Here is an 11139-nt window from a genome sequence, read left to right as displayed (position 1 = left end):
GCTATTTTCAGGTCTCTCCAGAGATGTTCGATCGGGTTCAAGTCCGGGCTCTGGCTGGGCCACTCAAGGACATTCAGAGACTTGTCCTGAAGCCATTCCTGTGTTGTATTGGCTGTGTACTTAGGGTCATTGTACTGTTGGAAGGTGAACCTTCGCTCCAGTCTGAGGTCCTGAGCGTTCTGGAGCAGGTTTTCATATAGGATCTCTCTGTACGTGGCTCCATTCATCTTTCCCTTGATCCTGACTAATCTCCCAGTCCCTGCCGCTGACAAACATCCCCACAGCATGATGCTGCCGCCACCACCATGCTTCACCGTAGGCATGGTGACAGGCTTCCTCTAGACGTGACACTTGGCATTCAGCCAGAGTTCAATCTTGGTTTTATCATACCAGAGAATGTTGTTTCTCATGGTCTGAGAGTCCTTTAAGTGTCTTTTGGCAAACTCCAAGCGGGCTGTCATGTACCTTTTACTGAGTAATAGCTTCCGTCTGGCAACTCTACCATAAAGGCCTGATTGGTGGAGTGCTGCAGAGATGATTGTCCTTCTGGAAGGTTTTCCCATCTCCACAGAGGAACTCTGGAGCTCTGTCAGAGTGACCATCGGGTTCTTGGTCACCTCCCTGACCAAGGCCCTTCTCCCCCGATTGCTCAGTTTGGCCGGGCGGTCAGCTCTAGGAAGAGTCTTGGTGGTTCCAAACTTCTTCCATTTAAGAATGATGGAGGCCACTGTGTTATTGTGGACCTTCAATGCTGCAGACATGTTTTGGTACCCTTCCCCAGATCTGTGCCTCGATACAATCCTGTCTCGAAGCTCTATGGACAATTCCTTGGACCTCATGGCTTGGTTTTTGCCGACATGCACTGTCAACTGTGGGACCTTTATATAGACAGGTGTGTGCCTTTCCAAATCATGTCCAATCAATTGAATTTAGCACAGGTGGACTCCAATCAAGTTGTAGAAACATCTCAAGGATGATCAATCGAAAAAGGATGCGCCTGAGCTCAATTTCGAGTCTCATAGCAAAGGGTCTGAATACTTATGTAAATAAGGTATTTCTGTTTTTATTTTTAATAAATCCGCAAAAAAATCTAGAATAAGGCTGTAACGTAACAAAATGTGGAAAAAGGGAAGAGTCTTAATACACTGTGTGTATGTGTGTATATATATATATATATACTGTATGGGAGATGAACATTGTGAAAATCTTGTCTGAAGGAGTGTTTCATTGATTTAAATGGCTAACACATTTCTGATCAATATCACTAAATATCTAACCACATACAGTACGTTGTACCAAAGACTTTGGAAGATCTAAATGTTGCACTTTGAATTTCTGAGTCTCTTTCTCTCTACATTTAGTAAACTGCAGTGGAAGTTTGGTTGATTTTTTGTCTCTCACTTACTGTGACTAAACGATCCTCCTGCCTACAGTAGTATGGTACATTTAAACCACATCAAACATCCAGCAGTGAACAGATCGAATGTATTAAAGGATAAGCAGGAGGAATGTACATTCTTCTTACCCATACTCTGCTTAATGACTTTCACATCAAAGCTTTTGTCTGAAAAGCCCCAAAGTAAGAATCTCACCAGTAAAACCTTTAGTTAAAAGCCCAGCCGGTTCAGTCATATCATATTAATGACATTTAGCCTCCAGTCACATCAGGGCCATCAAAGAGAGAGAGGGGTAAAAAAGAGAAAGAGAAAAAGAGAGAAAAGGTTTCTAGCCCCTCTAATGGTTCCAAAATGACATCAAAATCTTCAGCTATCATCACACAATCAATCAAGTTTTTGTATTATATGATGCATTGTGGTTTGACTGATGTTTCATTTTTCTTTTTTGGCTTCCAGCTAACTGTTCTGACATTGTGCACTTCAGACAGACGAACGGGCGTCGCCACTCATCAAATTAGTAAGTGAGAGCTGAGGGGAACATTGGGTGCGATGTAAAAATGGTGACCACCTTGGGATTATTCTATAAAGTCCTGGAGGACTGAAAGTATTATGAGAGTTATGAGAGGGTGTCATAATACAACTGACTCATTCAACCCAGGAGAGGAGAATCGATTGTTTTGCCCAAAAAGCCCTTTTTTGTCAGCCTTCTATGAGGCTTCATTCCCGTGCTCCATTGTTCCTTGGGCATTATCGGAACATTCGGCCCCCTTCCCCACCCACCCATCCACCCACACACACACATCTATCGATTGATCCCCAGTCCAGAACCATGCTCCCTCTGCTGCCTATGTCCAACACACAGACAAGCCTGACAGGGCTTCTCGCCTGGCTGAGCACAGAACACACATACTAAGAGACACACATACACACTGACATACAGAAAGAGAGAGAGAGAAACACACACTCTCTAGGGGATAGGGCTCCATCCCTCCAAAGAGGAAAACTTAACACCGCTTTGGCCAGCACCTGGGCTCCTGAGTGGCTCAGCGGTCTAAGGCACTGCATCTCCGTGCTTGAGGTGTCGCTACAGACCCCCTGGTTCAATTCCAGGCTGTATCACAACTGGCAGTGATTGGGAGTCCCATAGGACAGTGCACAATTGGCCCAGTGTCGTCTGGGTTTGGCTGGTATAGGCCGCCATTGTAAATAAGAATTTGTTCTTACTGACTTGCCTGGTTAAATAAATAAAAAATAAAAAATAAACCTCCCTATCTGTGGAGTTCTACTGATACATCAGACCTCTGTAATATCAGGGAACTGTTTTATCTTCATGCCTCAATGAATTGCTGACTGCAGTCAGAGGAGGCCTATGGAGAGAGGCTGGGAGGCAGGGAGACTTAAAGTCTTAAATGTGGTGTAAAACAGACACACACAGCTGGGCCCAGCAGTTGGCTTAGGGAGCTGTATGGAAGGATTCACACTGGCCTTTATTTGCTCTCTCAGTGTGTGTGTGTGTGTGTGTGTGTGTGTGTGTGTGTGTGTGTGTGTGTGTGTGTGTGTGTGTGTGTGTGTGTGTGTGTGTGTATGTGTGTAATTTCACTGAGCCAGCAGGGTCCTTCACCACAGGAGAACAGGGATGGACCATTCACACACCAGGGCTGAAGGAAATATACTTCAACAGGGCGGATTCACTGGTGCTCTGCTGCATAACTACAGTAAACACACACACAGATACACACACACCTGGGGAGATAATACAGGAATTACAGAGCATCCTCTTGCTGAGGGCCAGCATTAAATCCGAGAAATAAAGCACAGCATGTGTGTGTACGTGTGTGTACGTGTGTGTGTGTATATGGGTTTGTGCGTGTAAATCGGTCATGCCTAACAGTGGCGTGGGTGGATACAGTGAGCCTATTCCACCCAGCATGGATGTTATTAACTCACAGACACATCACCAGTTCTCCTGTTGTCTTCGTCTCATCTCTCCAACAGAACTGCAGTCTGAATCATAACACTCTTATTCTCTCCATCTGTCCCTCCACACCCTCTCTCTATCCCTTTCACTTCCTCTCCCTCTCTCCTTTCTCTCGCTCTCTCTCACACATCCTGTCCTCCCGTCTGTCTCTATTTTCCTCTCGTCTACACACGCTCCCCATCTCTCTCTCTCTCTTTTCTCTCTCCTTTTCTCTCTCTCCCACTCCTTCATTTAGCAGTGATGACTAAAAGAGAGTGGACTAAATGACAATGCCTTTTGGGATCTCAACACTTGCCAAATAGTAATAAGAACTAAATATAAACATACAGTGAGGGAAAAAAAGTATTTGATCCCCTGCTGATTTTGTACGTTTGCCCACTGACAAAGAAATGATCAGTCTATAATTTTAATGGTAGGTTTATTTGAACAGTGAGAGACAGAATAACAACAACAAAATCCAGAAAAACGCATGTCAAAAATGTTATGAATTGATTTGCATTTTAATGAGGGAAATAAGTAAGATTTCTGGCTCCCAGGTGTCTTTTATACAGGTAACGAGCTGAGATTAGGAGCACACTCTTAAAGGGAGTGCTCCTAATCTCAGCTTGTTACCTGTATAAAAGACACCTGTACACAGAAGCAATCAATCAATCAGATTCCAAACTCTCCACCATGGCCAAGACCAAAGAGCTCTCCAAGGATGTCAGGGACAAGATTGTAGACCTATACAAGGCTGGAATGGGCTACAAGACCATCGCCAAGCAGCTTGGTGAGAAGGTGACAACAGTTGGTGCAATTATTTGCAAATGGAAGAAACACAAAAGAACTGTCAATCTCCCTCGGCCTGGGGCTCCATGCAAGTTCTCACCTCGTGGAGTTGCAATGATCATGAGAACGGTGAGGAATCAGCCCAGAACTACACGGGAGGATCTTGTCAATTATTTCAAGGCAGCTGGGACCATAGTCACCAAGAAAACAATTGGTAACACACTACGCTGTGAAAGACTGAAATCCTGCAGCGCCTGCAAGGTCCCCCTGCTCAAGAAAGCACATATACAGGCCCGTCTGAAGTTTGCCAATGAACATCTGAATGATTCAGAGGAGAACTGGGTGAAAGTGTTGTGGTCAGATGAGACCAAAATCGAGCTCTTTGGCATCAACTCAACTCGCTGTGTTTGGAGGAGGAGGAATGCTGCCTATGACCCCAAGAACACCATCCCACCGTCAAACATGGAGGTGGAAACATTATGCTTTGGGGGTGTTTTTCTGCTAAGGGGACAGGACAACTTCACCGCATCAAAGGGACGATGGACGGAGCCATGTACCGTCAAATCTTGGGTGAGAACCTCCTTCCCTCAGCCAGGCCATTGAAAATGGGTCGTGGATGGGTATTCCAGCATGACAATGACCCAAAACACACGGCCAAGGCAACAAAGGAGTGGCTCAAGAAGAAGCACATTAAGGTCCTGGAGTGGCCTAGCCAGTCTCCAGACCTTAATCCCATAGAAAATCTGTGGAGGGAGCTGAAGGTTCGAGTTGCCAAACGTCAGCCTCGAAACCTTAATGACTTGGAGAAGATCTGCAAAGAGGAGTGGGACAAAATCCCTCCTGAGATGTGTGCAAACCTGGTGGCCAACTACAAGAAATGTCTGACCTCTGTGATTGCCAACAAGGGTTTTGCCACCAAGTACTAAGTCATGTTTTGCAGAGGGGTCAAATACTTATTTCCCTCATTAAAATGCAAATCAATTTATAACATTTTTGACATGCGTTTTTCTGGATTTTGTTGTTGTTATTCTGTCTCTCACTGTTCAAATAAACCTACCATTAAAATGATAGACTGATCATGTCTTTGTCAGTGGGCAAACTTACAAAATCAGCAGGGGATCAAATAAATGTTTCCCTCACTGTAGGTAATCAGCAACATCACAAGCGGAGGGAGCAGGGGACATCAAAAACACATTTGCAGACGGGTGAGTCATCACATTTGTCAGTTCCTCAATAGTCATCCTTTAGAGCAGTGAGCATGAAAGATCTTCTCAACCGACTCCTTTACTCATAGTCAACTCCGAGACAAGTGAATATGAACTATCTTTATGGTATGTAAACACTGGTGCTTGCAGTGTATACACACCATAAAGGTAGTTCATATGTGTTTACATGCGCAATAGAAACAGCATTGTGCCATTGTTTCATATCAGATGGCATCACGCCGACGCGGCACTCGTCCCTCAACCGATCTTGTAGGACGGGGAACTCATATTCAAAGTTGAATATTACCGAGTGTCCGCCATTCAAAAATGAAAACGTACTTTCTAATTTATGATATCACTGCGCTCTCGTATGACCTTCCATGAAATAGGCAGAATAACTAGCAAAATGATTACAAACGATTTATGACAGCGATTTAATAGTTCGAAAATAGAAAATAAAGCAGTGGCTATCTCCTGCAAAATGTATATGCAAGGACATTGGTCGCCAGTGCAGTGATTTGATCAGCTGCTTACTTACATAGTTAGCTAGCTAGCTCTACATTGACTGACATTAAACAATTGCTTAGCCTGTTTAAAATGATCCTGAAGTTGTAGACATGAAGCCCCAAAATTAAGAGGGACTGTTATAAGAAATTAGTCCGTAGATCAGCATGTTTCTCTGCGATCGCTGACATTACTTTGTATTGTTGGGTCAGCTGAGCACAGCAGTTGACTCAGGAGGCTACTACAATGACTTGTGGCAGAACAGCTGCTTCATGAAAACTCATAATAATGTTAAAGGAATACTTCAGGATTTTGGCAATGAGACCCTTTATCTACTTCCCCAGAGTCAGATAAACTCACGGATACCATTTTTATGTCTCTGTGTGCAGTTTGAAGGAAGTTGCTAACTAGCACTAGCGCAATTGCTAACTAGTGTTAGCACAATGACTGGAAGTCTATGGCATCTGCAGAATATCCCAAAATATCCCTTTAACATTAGCACTACTACAGTAGCTTGCTAGCTAGCTTTTGTTGGAAGCATTCAACATTGTGTGTGCAGCACTTTTCAGTGACTGTCTCAGCTAGCTGACCCTAGGCAACACAGTGACATGGTCTGGTTTCAATTGATGCTCTTTTGACATAGAGGAACTACATCACTGCTTACGTCGATAAGAGCAAAACCTTTGCAGTGGTTTTAGTTAAGATAGTTGATGCAAACTAGCCACTTGCGAAATGCACTCGTAAAAAATTACCTCTGTGGTCTCCATCTTGCTAGCTACTGTTTTCTATTTTATTCAAGCGGATAAAGTGGTAACGACGTACACTGTAAAACCAAGTGTTCAGGATCTGAACACATAACTAAACACTTTTCTGTAACACTTTTTAAATGCATTAAGGCATTTACAATTTCCCATCATGAATGTAAGAGATACCCACCCATGACTGTGTTTGTTAGTGACAGATACATGGTTGTTGCATTCAATAACTTATATTCCTGAAGCCTTCACCAAGTGACTGTGTAAGTGAATGTGTTTCAATTAAAAGTCAACCCTTCTTGATCACATTTTATAAGGCCTTTAGTTATGGCCTAATTATCCTCAACATTTTCGTCTGAAAATCCTGGCTCATGGGCCTCATCAGATCTGCAAACCACAATACACTGGTTTGTGAAGTGATTAGAAATCCTTATTGGAATTCAGCTAGAGGGAGGATATTCAAGAATTTGAATATTTTATAACCCACAACCTACACTCAGAATGAATGCTATGGTGAAGGACTATCTAAACCATCTGAACTAGAACAACAATCTCAGTAACGGGTGCAATAAATGCAATCCCTTACAGATTGGATTAGTTTTAAAAAATGTAAGTTATTTTTCTTGGTAAAGTATAAGATCAATTAATCAATAAAACTATTCTGAAAATCAACCTGCAATAAAGTATGCTGGGACATGAAATACTGCTTCATGAAGCACAAAAATCCTTAGCTAGATATAAAATGGTGTAACTTTCTCACCAAAAGAACATTATTGGCAGATTTATTGTTTCAGCTTAGATTTATTCCGACTGTTTGATGCAGAAATGGGGTTCAGCAGACGATGTCACCTAGGTAATATTTTCGAATGTTAGACAGCACATTGTAGCCAAACTACTTTTGATCTATCCCATTACCTTATGCGAGATACAAGACAGATCAGTGCAGGTGGAATCATCATGCTATCTGACGTAAGACAATGGCATTGAGCAGAAGAAGGAGTGAGGATGAGGAGTGGAGGCCACTTTAGACTAATGAGATGCATCCGGGGGAGGGCTCTTGACAGAGGTGCTCAGACTGTGGCCTGGGATTATGCTGCCTGTTGTAGAGACACTTCATGATGAAAGAGCTAACACATCAGATGAAAGAGCTAACACAGGCGCTTGTTAACACAAACACACACACACACACACACACACCCACACACAAACACCCACACCCACCCCTCAGACAGAGAGTCAGTGAGAGAGACTAGAGCTAATACAGAAGCTTGTTAATGAGCTAACCTACTGTAGATGAGTGTTTCTTATACAGATACCTCATCAGAGACAAGAGGACAATATGTCCTGAGTGGTGATAGCATCGGGAAGTGCTGCTATCCTAGTCAAACACAACTCGCTACATGTTTAATCCACACAGCAAATTCCCAAGTGTTAAATCAACACTGACTGTGTTAAATTTAACACAGGTCTGGTGTCTATAAGGGTCCACACTTTTCAGAGTTAAATTAACACACTGCTTAGTGCAGGGTTTCCCGAACTCGATCCTCGGGATCCCAAGGGGTGCACGTTTAGATTTTTGTCCTAGCACTACACAGCTGATTCAAATAATCAACTAATCATCAAGCTTTGATTATTTGAATCAGCTGTGTAGTGTTAGGGTAAAAACCAAAACGTGCACCGCATCGGGTCCCAAGGACAGAGTTTGTGAAATGCTGGCTTAGTGTAAAGCCTTATTTGCATATTTCCAAGAGCACCTTGCCTTTCGAGTGAATTGTAGAGTTACCACCCATGACTGTATTTGTTAGTGACAGAGACATGGTTGTTGCATTCATCCATTCTCAGTCCTGTGGCCTTCACCAAGTGAGAGTGACGCAAATATGTTCCCATTAAATTCATTAAGACAATACGTGTTTCATAAGGCCTTATTTTGAGAGTCTTATCCTAATACAGTGACCTGAAACTCATGGTTTACAGGCCAAATCAGGCCTGCAAGTCACATTATGCTGGGTTGCAAAGTGATGTGTAATTCCTATTTGAATCTAGCCAGAGTGAGGATATCCAACATTTAGAATATTTATGACTGCCGGGTTGGGAAGACTAAAATATAAGACTACCTAAACCGTCTTAAGTGGAACAACCATTTCAGTAACGGGTGAATAAGTTCAAGTAACAGATTGGATTACTTTAGAAAAATATATGTTATTTACATTTGAGTAGTATAAGATTAGTTAACCAATCAATGTAAATGCAAAAACATAGATATTGAAACAAACAATTCTAAAAATCAACCTGCAATAGAGCATGCTGGGAAATATGATAATGATGGGCGTGGTTTTGGTTCAACACTGGTTATTAACACCAACACTGGGGTTCTTTTACACCAATGAGTGTTAATTTAAAACTTACAAAGTGAATTTAACTCCTGAATCAACACTAGAAATGTTAATCTGAAAAATCAACACTAGGTAACACTGGCCAATTTGCTGTTCAGTTAATATCTGACACTGTCAGACTGTAGAGTTAAGAGGCTGAGTAGGGATGATACAGCTTCTGGTTTGGTAGTGGAGCTGTGCAGTGAGTGAGAGAGAGTGAGAGAGTGAGAGTGAGAAAGAGAGAGAGTGATAGTGAGAGTGAGAGTGAGAGGAGTGAGAGAGTGAGTGAGTGAGTGAGTGAGTGAGTGAGAGAGAGAGAGAGAGAGAGAGAGAGAGAGAGAGAGAGAGAGAGAGAGAGAGAGAGAGAGAGAGACGTGTGTCCCAAATATATCTGCTTTCTTCTGAAGTTTTCACTCGTTCACTACTTTCCACAAATCTAAAAGCATTGGATTGGTGGAGACATGGGCTAGTGGGAGTTTCCACCATATTTCTTATACCAGTCATTTGCACACTTTGGGAGGAAGGAGAAATAATTGGGACATAGCCAGAAAGAGCTGCTGTCCTCTCCACCAAACCCTTCCTTCTTCCTGAACCGTGTTGAGCTGAAAGAGCTCTGTGAGCCAGATGCACTGTGGGCCATTTGAGTACTCCCAGCCAAGCCCATCCACCTGCCCCCATTACATAGCCCTGACACACATATACACACAGCACACACAGTACACACACACACACAACCCTCTACGTGCCAGGGCTGCTCAAACACACACAGTATAAACACACACATACACACAGCACACATAGTACACACACCCTCTCTCTCACATACACACACAACACATGGCCGAACCCGATAGGGGAGCAAGGGATGAGGAGAAGCCAGGGTATGATGATACTTGGGTGGGTGTGTGTGACAGAGTAGAAGGGGAACATGTGGAAAGCCAAATTGGGAGTGAGAAGGAGTGGGGAAGGGGGGGGGGGGGGGGGGTTGTTGTTGACAGAAGGCACCTCACATCATTTCAAATATACAGAGAGTTGACAACAGTGAAGAGGGCTAACGCTCAACAGAAACCTGCTGAAACCCAATACAGACACAGGCCCATTCCAACTATATCTTCTGAGTTACCATGGTGATGTAATTATACAGGGGTAAATTAATCAAAGCACAGATTATCCATTATATTGACCAGATTCAGATACAAAAACACACACACTAACACCACACACACTAGAAAAAGAGATTGACCCTGGAGCCAGAGGGCAGCTCTCTGATAAGTGTCAACAACCTGTTACTACATAGATGACAGGGTGAGATACCCTCAGAGCTGTGGAATGAACGTCAACGGTTTTACTGTCAACACACAGCCAAGGTCAACATTCCAGCCCACTGTGTTAGCTGATAACTTCCAATCACACCCTGCAGGATGTGCTCTATCCACTACACTGCAGTCCGGGGACCCCTGGGGGTCTGCTAAGATTCTAGCCAGGCATTATATAAAGACCAGCATATACGGTGCATTCAGAAAGTATTCAGACCCCTTTACTTTTTCCACATTTTGTTACGTTACAGCCTTATTCTAAAAAAATTTTTTTTAAATGTAATCCTCATCAATCTACACACAATACCCCATACTTTTTCTAATGTATTAAAAATAAAAAACAAAAATACCTTATTTACATAAGTATTCAGACCCTTTGCTATGAAACTATAAATTGAGCTCAGGCGTGTCCTGTTTCCATTGATCATCCTTGAGATGTTTCTACAACTTGATTGGAGTCCACCTGTGGTAAATACAGTTGATAAGACATGATTTGGAAACCCACACACCTGTCTATACAAGGTCCCACAGTTGACAGTGCATGTCAAAGCAAAAACCAAGCCATGAGGTCAAAGGAATGGTCCGTAGAGCTTCGAGACAGGATTGTGTCGAGGCACAGATCTGGGAAAGGGTACCAAAAAATGTCTGCAGCATTGAAGGTCCCCAAGAATACAGTGGCCTCCATCGTTCTTAAATGGAAGAAGTTTGGAACCACCAAGACTCTTCCTAGAGCTGGCCGCCCAGCCAAACTGAGCAATCGGGGGAGAGGGGCCTTGGTCAGGGAGGTGAACAAGGATTCGATGGTCACTCTGACAGAGCTCCAGACTCCCTCTGTGGAGATGGG

This window comes from Coregonus lavaretus (assembly GCF_964263955.1).
Source record: "Coregonus lavaretus genome assembly, chromosome: 13".
In the NCBI taxonomy this organism is placed as follows: Eukaryota; Metazoa; Chordata; class Actinopteri; order Salmoniformes; family Salmonidae; genus Coregonus; species Coregonus lavaretus.
This window is presented reverse-complemented; position numbering follows the sequence as displayed.